The sequence below is a fragment of the Glycine soja genome, chromosome 20, assembly GCF_004193775.1.
Source record: "Glycine soja cultivar W05 chromosome 20, ASM419377v2, whole genome shotgun sequence".
Lineage (NCBI taxonomy): Eukaryota > Viridiplantae > Streptophyta > Magnoliopsida > Fabales > Fabaceae > Glycine > Glycine soja.
The window spans coordinates 9,732,267-9,745,448 of record NC_041021.1 but is presented as its reverse complement, the minus strand read 5'-3'; the positions used below and the strand labels follow the sequence as shown (position 1 = coordinate 9,745,448).

General features: G+C 39.8%; 1 non-coding gene across 1 annotated transcript; it reads right to left on the bottom strand.

Annotated features, from left to right (window-relative positions):
• Positions 1-7,378: 7,378 nt before the first annotated feature.
• LOC114404007 lies at positions 7,379-7,485 on the bottom strand. Its single transcript, XR_003664770.1, has one exon. It is a non-coding gene; the product is annotated as a small nucleolar RNA R71 (small nucleolar RNA).
• Between the last annotated feature and the right edge of the window lie 5,697 nt (positions 7,486-13,182).

Genomic DNA, 13,182 nt, shown 5'->3' with positions numbered 1-13,182 from the left:
GGTAGAAAGATACCTTGGATATGCATGTATATAGCAAAAATACCTTACAAAACATATATATGTATGTTTAGGTAGCAAGATACCTTGGATATGCATGTATATAGCAAAATACCTCATGAAAAAAAAAAAGAAAAAAAAACAAACAAGAAAAAGAAATAAACAAATAAAAAAAAAAGAAGAAAAAAAGAGAGAAAAAAGAAAAATAAGTTGTCTAGCTGAAAAACCAACATGCTTTTGAAAAGAGATGACTTCCAACTTTTCTTTAAAGAAAAATTCGCTGAGCATAGCTAGTTTTTGAAAAAAAAAATGTGTGTACACCTGAAGGGTGAATGCTGTGAAATTTTCCCGGACGCCCGAAATGGACTCGGATGAATGCACAAATGGATAAAAGAACATATTTTGGAAACATTGGGTTGACTAAAATAGAGGAAATGAATCCTGAGCCCTAGCATCACATGACCATAAAAATTTGACACTTGAGTGTCCGCATAGGTGCATGCATGACCAGTTTTGCATAAAGTTTCCAAATCATCATTTTTGCATTGTGTCATGGAAATAATGTGGGGCACCCCTTTTATCCTTGAGCCAAACCAAACCCCGACATGTATCATGTCTGGCCATTCTACAAACCTTGAGCCAAAATCATGACTCACTATAATCCTTACCCTCGGAAGCAAAAAAGGAAAGAAGGAAAATTTCCAATCAAAGAGAAAGCAAAAAGAAAAGAAAGGAAATTCCCAATCAAAGAGTGGGAGAAAGCAAAAAGAAAAGAAAGGAAATTCCCAATCAAAGAGTGGGAGAAAGCAAAAAGAAAAGAAAGAAAATTCCCAACCAAAGAATGGGAGAAAGTAAAAAAAGGAAGGAAAGAAAGTTCTTGATCAAAGAAACTAGAAGAAATGTGCAGAAAGGTCTTTTGACCAGACAATATCTGAACAATACAGAATTGTCCCCAAATGAACAAAAGAAAGAAAAGGAAACCATGACCTAAAGTGGTCTTCTCCCTTTGATTACCAACCAAAATCTTGTGCGTCGGTGACTTGTTCGCCTCGCGCAAAACCAAAACAGAAAAGGAAAAGGGGCAAAAACACACAAAAGCCGAAAAACCCACCAAAAGAACCCATTCCCAAGGGATGCCCTATTGATCCATGATCACGCATGTAATTTTTGATTTGATAGGAAATAATTTGCAAAGTCAAGTCATGACATATCTATGGTTCGGAATTAGGATGAAACACTTACCTGTGCGAGATTGATACACTTTGAGTGATTTTCTTCTATTTTTGTTGAACCCAGTGTTTCCTCTAAATGGTCATTTAGAAACGAAATGCTAACATCCAAAATCTCATTTATGGTTATGAGAAAATTTCATCAGCATACTCTCCTTCCCCGGTAGACGCATTGTTTTTCACTCAAAAAGGCATATGCTGCTCTAATCAGTTGGAATATTTGTCTCTTTGCTAAAGCATGTTTGCATTTTAGTGGAGAAAACACCGAGACTTTTTCAAGTCTCACAAGTTATCCAGAACTACGTAGGTCTGAGTTCCTCATTGGAGGATACGTAGGAGCAAAAGCCTCGCTTTTGTCGACCACACTGCTTTCTGTTACCATGACCCAAGAGCTGGTAGCCTGCGGAGACACCTTACGGTTATCCGCACCTCGAGTGTGATTGATAAGCGGAGGCCAATATGGTCATCTGCACCCTTTCCGAAGATGTAGGCATCTTCTGGTGGAGACTTTTTCAAGTCTCACAAGTTATCTAGAACTACGTAGGTCTGAGTTCCTCATTGGAGGATACGTAGGAGCAAGAGCCTTGCTTTTGTCGGCCGCCCCATAATCTTTGTCATACTGACCCTGAGGTCATGTGACATGCACCCTTGTGTCATCCAGAGGCGGCGGGCCCGATGACACGCGGAGATACCTTACGGTTATCCGCACCCTTGTGTCATCCAGAGGCGGCGGGCCCGATGACACGCAGAGATACCTTACGGTTATCCGCACCCTTTTGTCATCCAGAGGCAGCGGGCCCGATGACACGCAGAGACAAAATTTGGTCATTCTGCACCCTTGTGTCATCCAGAGGCGGCGGGCCCGATGACACGCGGAGATACCTTACGGTTATCCGCACCCTTGTGTCATCCAGAGGCGGCGGGCCCGATGACACGCAGAGACAAAATTTGGTCATTCTGCACCCTTGTGTCATCCAGAGGCGGCGGGCCCGATGACACGCGGAGATACCTTACGGTTATCCGCACCCTTGTGTCATCCAGAGGCGGCGGGCCCGATGACACGCAGAGACAAAATTTGGTCATTCTGCACCCTTGTGTCATCCAGAGGCGGCGGGCCCAATGACACGCGGAGATACCTTACGGTTATCCGCACCCTTGTGTCATCCAGAGGCGGCGGGCCCGATGACATGCAGAGACTGACATAGTCTTCTGCACCTTTTGTTCCTCCGGGAACAACGAGTCATTTACATGCGGAAATTTTACGGTCACCCGCGACTCTCGTCAACCGTGAGGAACGAAATTAGTGTCATACCCTAATTTCATCCGGGGATCTTTGCTTGATGACATGCGACCTTTGTTTGGTCCTTGTGAGGTGCTTGGCACCCATCATTAGGCAATTTGTGAAATTCCGGGAACAACAAGTCATTTACATGCGGAAATTTTATGGTCACCCGCGACTCTCGTCAACCGAGAGGAACGAAATTAGTGTCATACCCTAATTTCGTCCGGGGATCTTTGCTTGATGACATGCGACCTTTCTTTGGTCCTTGTGAGGTGCTTGGCACCCATCATTAGGCAATTTGTGAAATTCCGGGAACAACAAGTCATTTGCATGTGGAGATTTTATGGTCACCCGCGACTCTCGTCAAATCGAGAGGAACGAAATTAGTGTCTTGTCTTTACTTTCCTTTTATCTCCAATAAAAGACAAGTAAAGAGGGGCAACTGTCATACCCTAATTTCGTCCGGGGACCTTTGCTTGATGACATGCGACCTTTCTTTGGTCCTTGTGAGGTGCTTGGCACCCATCATTAGGCAATTTGTGAAATTCCAGGACATGCCGGAAAACCAAAAAATATTGATGCACAATCCGTAAGTTTCCGTGACACACCGGAAATCAAATGGAAGCATCGTTGCATAATTAAGTGAGATTCCGTAACATTCCGTAAGTCAAAAAGGGGATGATTATGTAATCCGCAAGGTTCCGTAACATTACGGAAAGAAAACAAGTATCGTTACGAGATTCGTAAGTTTCCGTAACTTTACGAAAAAAGAATCACCAAAAAAGGTAAGGGGGTGAACTTATCAAGATAGGGGTGTAAATAGCAATTCAAATCTAGGCCCTTCGAGAACATTTTGGAAGTTGGGTTGCTTAAGGAGGAAGCAACTGGACGGCAAGCTCCTCCACGTTTTTGAAAAATGGTTTTCGGGGCTTCCGCGGCTTCCGTAATACTTCCGTAAAATTTCCGAAAACCTTGGGTAAGCATATTCCACTTAACATTGGTGAAAGGGAAGAGAAAAAAGATGAAAATCAAATTCGAAAACAGTTCCGTAAGGCTTCCGTAACTTTTCCGTAAAATACAAAAAGGGGGGTGAACTTAGTAATTCGGGTGCGCTTAGAAATCTTCTTCATTAAGTCTTTGGGCGGCAAGCACCTCCCTTTTTTTCTATAAATAGGGGAGGGGGAGCTATTTCAAAATGTTCAAGACTCCTTTGGCTATGCATTTCGGCTATTTTGGGCAAAAAACACGTTTTCGTAAAGAAAAATCGAGTCGAAGTGCTTCTGTAACGCTTCCGTAAGCGATTATGTGGAAATTCTTCATCGTTCTTCGTCGTTCTTCACCGTTCTTCATCCGTTCTTCGTTCGTTCTTCGTTCTTCAACGGGTAAGTTTTCGAATCCGAGACTTTCAATTCATTTCTTGTTTTGTGTACTTTCACTTGAATTTTGTTTACTTTCAGTTTTCTTTTCTTCCCTTTTGACGTGCTTAAGCCATTTATTTAAGTCATTTCTCGCTTAATCTAAAAATAAAATAAATTTCCACCGATCATTTGAATTGTATCATCCGTTAATTTTGGTTAAAATGAATTCCGATCGTTCGGTCATGCCGTAACCACGTTGGAAATCAAAAAAATAGGTAAAATAATAATATAATAATCAAAAAAATATTTTTTAGTAAAGTAAAGCGAAAAATCAATCGGACGTTTTCTCTTTGGGATTTCTCATTCTTAATCGAATTGACTAATAACTAAGGTGAAACTAAGGCTAAAATCAACTCGCCTAGTCAAGCTCGTCCACAAAAATAGGTTTTTGAAAGTTTATCACTTCAATTTCTTATTAAGTAAAATGGGTCATTTTTAAGGTCCAACGCCTTAAAATGATCACCTTTCAAGTAAAAAGAATCACTTGATTCACGCATAAGAAAGAACTACGTAGGTCTGATTTTTTCATCCCAATTGAGGAATACGTAGGAGCAAAGGGAAACACCCTTGTCGACCACAAAAAGAGAAAAAATATAAAAAGGGTATAAAGGATATAAGGACATAAAAGGGAATGTAAAAATCAAAGTCATGTTTGCACATTCGATTAAAGGCTGTCGTCCCTTGTGACGGACGTGTGGGGTGCTAATACCTTCCCCGCGCGTAAATACAACTCCCGAACCTTTCACTTAAAAGTTCGTAGATCGCGTCTTTTCCGGTTTTTCCGACGTTTTCCTCAAATAAACGTTGGTGGCGACTCCGCGCGTATTCCTTTCGTGGAACACGCATCCCGCGAGTCATGCGTCGCCCTCCCGCCGAAGGGTAGGTTGCGACACTTTTTAAACAAGTCTCTCATCTATTATATGACAAAATTCATCAAGATTACTTCTTATGGTGTTGAGGTAAATTTGGTTGATGATTGCATATACTAAGAGTTGTTGGATCAAGTGGCCTCGGAATAATTAAGAAGGGGGGTTGAATTAATTATTAATGTTACTAGATTCAATTAGACTTTACTACTAGGTTATGTACCTTAAACAAAAGTAAAGCGTAAAAGTAAAGTACACAGCGGAAATTAAAAAGTGTAGGGAAGAAGAAGACAAACACAAGAATTTTATACTGGTTCGGCAACAACCTGTGCCTACATCCAGTCCCTGATGTGTCATCATTTTCTCCTATTTCTTAACCCTTTTTGTCATCATTTTAATTACTAATTAGCCTTAATTGTCAAATTAATTATGCAGTTTTATTATTTGGGCCTACTGGATTAATTTTGGGTTTTTAATTTAGTTTCAGGAGAATTATAAGCAATTGGGCTTGAATCCGGAATTGGGCTTGGACTTGAAGAGAACATACAATTTTATTCTACCAAATCTTATCTTATCCAGATTTTATCTCATCTAGATATTATTTCATCTAGATTTTATCTTATCTTATCTTATCTAGATTTTATTTCATCTAGATTTTATTTTATCAAATCTTATCTTATCTTGTCCAGATTTTATTTTATTAATGGTCTTGGACTTAAAACAAATTTGTAAGCTTTGGGGTTGAGAACCTATATAACAACACCAAGGTTTTAGTTTTAGAGTCCTTTTCATTTTTGGGAGAAAGAATAATTTTAGGTTTTGCAATTCCAGTTTTTACTATTCACGTAGCAATAAAATTTCATTTTCTGCTTCAATCTGCAATTTTGTTTTCAACTGATTAATGGAAGGCTAAGTCTCCAGTTGTTTTTCACTTGAGGATCAAGCACAACTCTCTTTGAGGTTTTATTATTATTATTGAATTCTGATCAATTTTTCCTCTTCACCAATTACTCTATATTTGTTGCTATTAATCCATGCATGCTTAGTGTTTGATTAATTGTCTCTGCGCTTAATTTACGTTCATGATTAATTGGTGTATGTGTTGCTTAATCACATAATGAATGCCTTATGTTAAATTTCGCTTAGTAATTTAATTTAGGGTTGGATTAAGTGGTTGAACTGATAAAGGATAAATTTTCGTAACCTAGGATAAGAGACTTTTTTGTGAATCAAGGGGAAACAAGGTGTTTTAATTCTGATATTTTCTAATTAAAATTTGCTTGTTGTTTAATTTACAAAAACAAACAACCCCTCCCCCAATTCATTACTGTTTTATTACAATATTAACGTTTGGTTGACCATTGCTCGTTGGGAGACGACCTAGGATCACTTCCTAGATACTGCATTTTTAATGTTTATTTGATTCAGGTACGGTTTGATCAAATTTGGCATCGTTTTCGGGGAGCAGTGGGCCACAGGTTCATAATAGTGTTTAGTTATCTTATTTTGTGTAGCGTTCTGTTTTGCATTTCAGTTGCATCTCCTTTTTAGCGACTGATTCAGCTTTGTGTTTTGCTGTGAACAGTGCTGAACAGTGATTAGCGATTGATTTTGCAATTTAATTAGCAATTTTTGTTTTGATATTTAGAGTTGTTATTTTTGGCTGATTTTTTGCGTGGTAGCTTCTTTTGATCCATTTTTTGTGTGAAAAATACCAGGAGCACTTGGTGTGACAGTATTTGAGAGAGACAAAAATTTTGGGAACTTGTTTTTAGCAAAACTTAAAACGGTCATAACTTTTGCTCCGAGTATCAGAATTACTATTATTATATATGCATTTGGGGTAGAAAAAAATTTCCCATATTGTTACAATCTACTAAAGCCATTGGGGTCTCCCAAACTCCAAAAATCAGCCGTTTACTAAGTTTTTTTTTCAAGTATTATTGTCCTATTTTTCTACACTTTGCTTAGGTAGTTTTCATAGTTAGACTTTGAATTTTTGTTTGAAAACTTTTGTGCTATCTTTTCATGATTTTAGGGTATTCCTCACAAAATTTCAGCTTATTTTGATATCGTTTGAGTATAGCTATAGTTTTGCCCCCTTGTTAGGTGCTTGTTGAGAAACACATTATTTGCTGCATATAGTGCATGACTAGGGGCAATCCAGGTGATTTTGAGCATTCCACTACTAATTTTTATACTGAGAACATGGCTCAACCTCCACCTCGTGAGAGGACTCTTAGGGATATGGCTGCACCTAATTTCACTTATGAAAGCTTGTGCATTCAATATCCTGATGAGGGTGCTCCATATGTTCTCAAGACTGGACTAATACATTTGCTGCCCAAGTTTCATGGTCTTGCAGGTGAAGATCCTCATAAGCATCTTAAGGAGTTCCATATTGTTTGTTCCACCATGAAGCCCCCAGATGTCCAAGAAGATCATATCTTTCTAAAGGCTTTTCCTCATTCTCTGGAGGGAGTGGAAAAAGATTGGCTATACTACCTTGCTCCCAGGTCTATTTTCAACTGGGATGACCTTAAGAGAGTGTTCTTGGAGAAATTCTTCCCTGCATCTAGGACCACTGCCATCAGAAAAGAAATTTCAAGCTTCAGGAAACTTAGTGGAGAAAGCTTGTATGAGTACTGGGAAAGATTCAAGAAATTATGTGCTAGCTGCCCTCACCACTAGATTTCTAAGCAACTCCTTCTTCAATATTTCTATGAGGGACTTAGCAACATGGAGAGGAGTATGATTGATGCTGCCAATGGTGGAGCTCTTGGTGATATGACGCCTGTTGAGGCTAGGAATTTGATTGAGAAGATGGCTTCCAACTCCCAACAATTCAGTGCAAGAAATAATGCTATTGTTCTTAGAGGAGTCCATGAAGTGGCCACAGATTCATCTTCATCTACTGAAAATAAAAAGCTTGAAGGAAAACTTGATGCCTTGGTCAACCTGGTAACTCAGCTTGCCATGAATCAGAAATCTACACCTGTTGCAAGAGTCTATGGTCTATGTTCTTCTGCAGATCACCATACAGATCTCTGTCCTTCTTTGCAGAAATCTGGAGTCAATGAGCAACCTGAAGCTTATGCTGCAAACATTTATAATAGACCTCCTCAGCAGCAAAACCAACAATAGCAGAATAATTATGACCTTTCGAGCAATAAATACAATCTAGGTTGGAGGAATCATCCATATCTGAGATGGACAAGTCCTCCACAACAACAACAACATGTCCCTCCGTTCCAGAATGCTGCTGGTCCAAGCAAGCCATATGTTCCTCCTCCAATACAGCAGCAGCAACAACATCTGTCACAACAAAGACAACAAGCAACTGAGGCTCCTCCTCAACCTTCCTTAGAAGAGTTAGTGAGGCAAATGACCATCCAGAATATGCAATTTCAGCAAGAGACAAGAGCCTCCATTCAGAGTCTGACAAATCAGATGGGGCAGATGGCTACTCAGATGAACCAAGCTCAGTCCCAAAATTCTGGCAAATTGCCTTCACAAACTGTGCAGAATCCGAAAAATGTGAGTGCCATCACCTTGAGGTCTGGCAACCAAATTCAAGTGCCTCCACCAGTAGCAGCACCTGCACCTAAACCTCTCAAGCTTCATTCTACACCTTAAAAAGAGGACAAGATAGTTGCACAAAAGAGAAAGCTTCCTAAAAAAAAATTTCATGCAGATGGACCTTCTTCTAGTAATTCTGACTTAGCCTCCTATCCCTCTTCCATTCCCATCTAAAGCAATTCCAAACAAAAACTGGAAGAAGCGGAAAAGGAGATCTTGGAGACTTTAAGGAAAGTAGAGGTGAACATACATCTGCTATATGCCATCAAGTAGATTCCAAGATATGCCAAGTTTCTAAAGGAGCTGTGCACCCACAAAAGGAAGCTCAAAGGCAATGAAAGGATTAGCATGGGTAGAAATGTGTCAGCATTGATAGGTAAATCTGTTCCTCACATTCCTAAGAAATGTAAGGACCCAGGTACTTTCTGTATACCTTGCATTATTGGGAATAGTAAATTTGAGAATGCCATGCTAGATCTAGGAGCATCAGTTAGTGTCATGCCTCTATCCATTTTCAATTCTTTATCTCTTGGACCTTTGCAATCTATAGATGTGATGATTCATTTGGCAAATAGAAGTGTTGCTTACCCCGCAGGTTTCATAGAGGATGTGCTAGTTCGGGTTGGTGAACTTATTTTTCCTGTTGATTTTTATGTTCTTAATATGGAAGAGGGATTTTCCCATGGTTCAGTTCCAATTATTTTAGGCAGGCCATTTATGAAAACAGCCCGAACCAAGAGAGATGTTTATGCTAGCACATTGTCTATGGAATTTGGTGATATTGTTGTTCATTTTAACATTCTTGATGCCATGAAACATCCATCTGAGGATCATTCTATTTTTCGTGTTGAGATAATTGATCAGATTGTTGATGATTATATGTTTGATTTTGACAATGTTCTTCATGGTAGGAAACATCCATTTTTATGCTGAGAATAAATCTGAATCTGAGTTTGAATTTCATCTTGTGTCTGATTTTTATGTTGAGAATGAATTTGAATTTGAGTCTGGTTCTGATTTTCTGGGTGTTGTACCTCTTGATGTTGATTTTTTATAGTCAGAATGCACTAACCATGTTGCAGGAAGTACATATACTTCTGACTTGCTTTATGAGGTACAGGCTGAGGAACCTTCTTTTTCTCCTACCATGGTTCCTCCTACTATTCAACCACCACCCACACCAGAGTTGAAGCCCTTACCAGTAACCCTCAATTATGCTTACTTGGAGGACAAGGAAAAATTTTCAGTGATCATCTCTGCCTCCCTTGCTGCTAAGCAAGAGGAGAAGTTGATGCTAGTTCTCAAGAAGCACAAGAAAGCCATTGGATGGACTTTAGCAGACATTCCTGGTATTGGCCCATCTACCTACATGCATAGGATACTTTTAGAGGATGGAGCTAAGCCAGTGAGGCAGCCACAACGGCGACTCAACCCCGTCATTCTAGATGTGGTGAAAAAGGAAGTGACCAAGCTCTTGCAAGTTGGAATCATCTAGCCCATTTCTGAAAGCCAGTGGGTGAGTCCAGTCCAAGTGGTTCCTAAGAAGATAGGCCTCACAGTGATCAAGAATGAAAAGGATGAGCTTATCCCCACAAGAGTGCAGAACAGCTGGCGAGTCTGCATTGATTATAGGAGGCTGAATCAAGTAACCAAAAAAGATCATTTTCCCCTGCCTTTCATTGATCAAATGCTTGAGCGCTTGGCAGGTAAGTTTCATTACTGTTTTCTTGATGGTTTTTCTGGTTATTTAAAAATTCATATTGCTCCTGAGGATCAAGAAAAGACCACATTCACCTGTCCCTTTAGCACTTTTGCCTATAGGAGGATGCCCTTTGGCCTATGCAATGCCCGTGCACCTTCCAACGGTGTATGCTTAGCATTTTCAATGACTTTTTAGAGAGTTACATAGATGTGTTTATGGATGATTTTACTGTTTATGCATCCTCTTTTGATACATGTTTGGATAGTCTGGATAGAGTTCTTAGTAGATGCATTGAAACTAACCTTGTGCTAAATTTTGAAAAATATCACTTCATGGTAGAACAACGTATAGTTTTAGGGAATATCATTTCCAGTAGGGGCATAGAGGTAGACCCTGCAAAAATAGATGTTATTTCACAATTGCCTTACCCCTCTTGCGTGCGAGAGGTTCGTTCTTTTCTTGGTCATGCAGGGTTTTATAGGTGCTTTATCAAGGATTTTAACAAAGTGGCTCTTCCACTATCCAATCTCCTGCAAAAGGAGGTGGAGTTTGATTTTGATGACCGATGCAAAGAGGCTTTTGATTGCCTCAAGCGTGCGGTGACTACCACCCCTATCATTTAGGCACCTGATTGGACAACCCCATTTGAGCTAATGTGCGATGCATCCAATTACGCATTGGGGGTTGTCCTTACTCAAAAGATTGATAAGCTGCCTCGGGTGATCTACTATGCTTCCAGAACTTTGGATGCTGCTCAAGCAAATTACACTACCACAGAGAATGAGCTATTAGCGATAGTTTTTGCTCTTGAAAAATTTCGTTCATATTTGCTTGGTACTCGTGTTATTGTTTATACTGACCATGCAGCTCTGAAGTACCTGTTGAAGAAGGCTGAATCAAAGCCTAGATTGATCAGGTGGATGCTTTGGCTCCAAGAGTTTGATTTGGAGATTCGTGATCGGAGTGGTGCATAAAACCTCGTGGCTGACCACCTAAGTAGGATTGAGCGTGCGTCTGAGGACTCACCCATTCGGGATGATTTTTCAGATGACCATTTGTACATTCTGTATAGTATTTCTGATTCCTTCCCCACTCCCTGGTTTGCTAATATTGTGAATTATTTGGTTTCTTCTATTTTTCCTCCCTTAGCATCTAAAGCTCAAAATGATAAAATTAAGAGCGATGCTAAGCATTATATTTGGGATGACCCCTATTTGTGGAAGTTGTGCAGTGACCAAGTTATTAGGAGATGCATTCCAGACCATGAGATTGACTCAGTCCTGCAATTTTGTCATTCTTCCACACCAGGTGGCCATCTTGGCATACAGAGGACAGCTCACAAGGTGCTTGACTGTGGTTTCTATTGGCCCACCATCATCAAGGATGCATGGAGAATCTGTAGCACTTGTGAGCCTTGTCAGAGAGCAGGCAACTCACCTTCATCGAGACAGCAAATGCCTCAACAACCCATGTTATTATGTGAGGTGTTTGATGTCTGGGGTATAGATTTTATGGGGCCTTTCCCTGTCTCTTTTGGTTTTGTTTATATTCTCCTTGCTGTTGATTATGTTTCAAAATGGGTGGAAGCCAAACCCACCAAAACTAACAATGCTAAGGTCGTTATGGATTTTGTTAGATCTAATTTGTTTTGCAGGTTTGGAATCCCTAGAGCCATCGTTAGTGATCAAGGCACCCATTTTTGTAACAGATCCATGCATGCCTTACTCAAAAAGTATGGGGTCGTGCACAAAATTTCCACACCATACCACCCCCAAACTAATGGGCATGCTGAGATTTCAAACAGGGAGATAAAAAGGATCTTGATTGTGCAGCCGAACAGAAATGATTGGAGCACCAGGCTAGATGATGCTCTTTGGGTGCATATGACTACCTACAAAGCACCCATAGGAATGTCTCCTTATCGGGTTGTCTTTGGCAAGGCATGTCATCTTCCTGTGGAGATAGAGCACAAAGCCTACTGGGCTATAAAGACCTGAAACTTCTCTATTGATAAGGCTGGAGAGGAAAGGAAGTTGCAACTAAGTGAGCTAGATGAGATCTGTTTGGAAGCCTATGAGAATTCCAAATTCTACAAGGAGAAGACCAAGAAGTTTCATGACAGCTTGTTAGCTAAGAAGGACTTCGTGGTTGGATAGAAAGTTTTATGGTATAACTCTAGGCTCGGACTCATGAGTGGTAAGTTGAGGTCAAAGTGGATTGGTCCTTTTGTGGTGACTAATGTTTTTCCTTATGGTACAGTTGAGATCAAAAGTGAGTCCACAGATAACAGCTTCAAGGTCAATGGACACCGGCTGAAACCATTCCTCATAAATCCCTCCTTAGTGGCTGTAGTGGTGGAGGAGACCTTCTTACTTCACCCTACTTCTCTTCCGCCATGACTTAGGGAGTTTTCTTTTTTTGTATCCTTCTTTACATTTATTGCACTTGTCCAAATTTATTGATTGTTTTGATTGTTCTTGATCTTATGATTGTGCTACATTGAGGACAATATGTTGTTTAAGTGTGAGGGGGGGAGATTGTTCTTTAATTTTGTTGGGTATTCTAGTTTAATTTAATTAGTTTTTTTTCTAGGTTAATTTTGTTATTTTGGTTTTATGTTTGTATACAACATTGCATGTTCCTCTTTGAATTTTGGGCTATGTACAGGTAATGGGTAATTGTTTTTGAAATAGGAGTTTCTTGGCATTTTGTGAATTGAAACCCTTGTTTTTCTCTACATATCAAGTTAGTTTTGAAAGTTCGAATTGAAAGTGATAGATTTACCCTTGGTGAGAATTTGAGTCATCATCATCTATTTTATTCAGTGTGTTTTGCCCCATTGATTGCTTGCACAATAGCCTTGGCTTGACTCTTGTTGATACTTCTTACTTCTCATGCATGTTGGGAGATGATTTAGGCATTTTGTTCTTATAAGCCTCTAGCTAAATGAGCCCACCTTGAATTAATTCCTTTGATAGCCCCTTTGAGCCTATGTTCCCCTTTCTTTGTTTTGAAGCCCATTACAAGCCTTGAGTGAAAAACCATGATTTCACTCTACCCTTAAGGAATTATGGAGCTTTGGAATTGTTTTGGGAATAAGTGTAAGGGG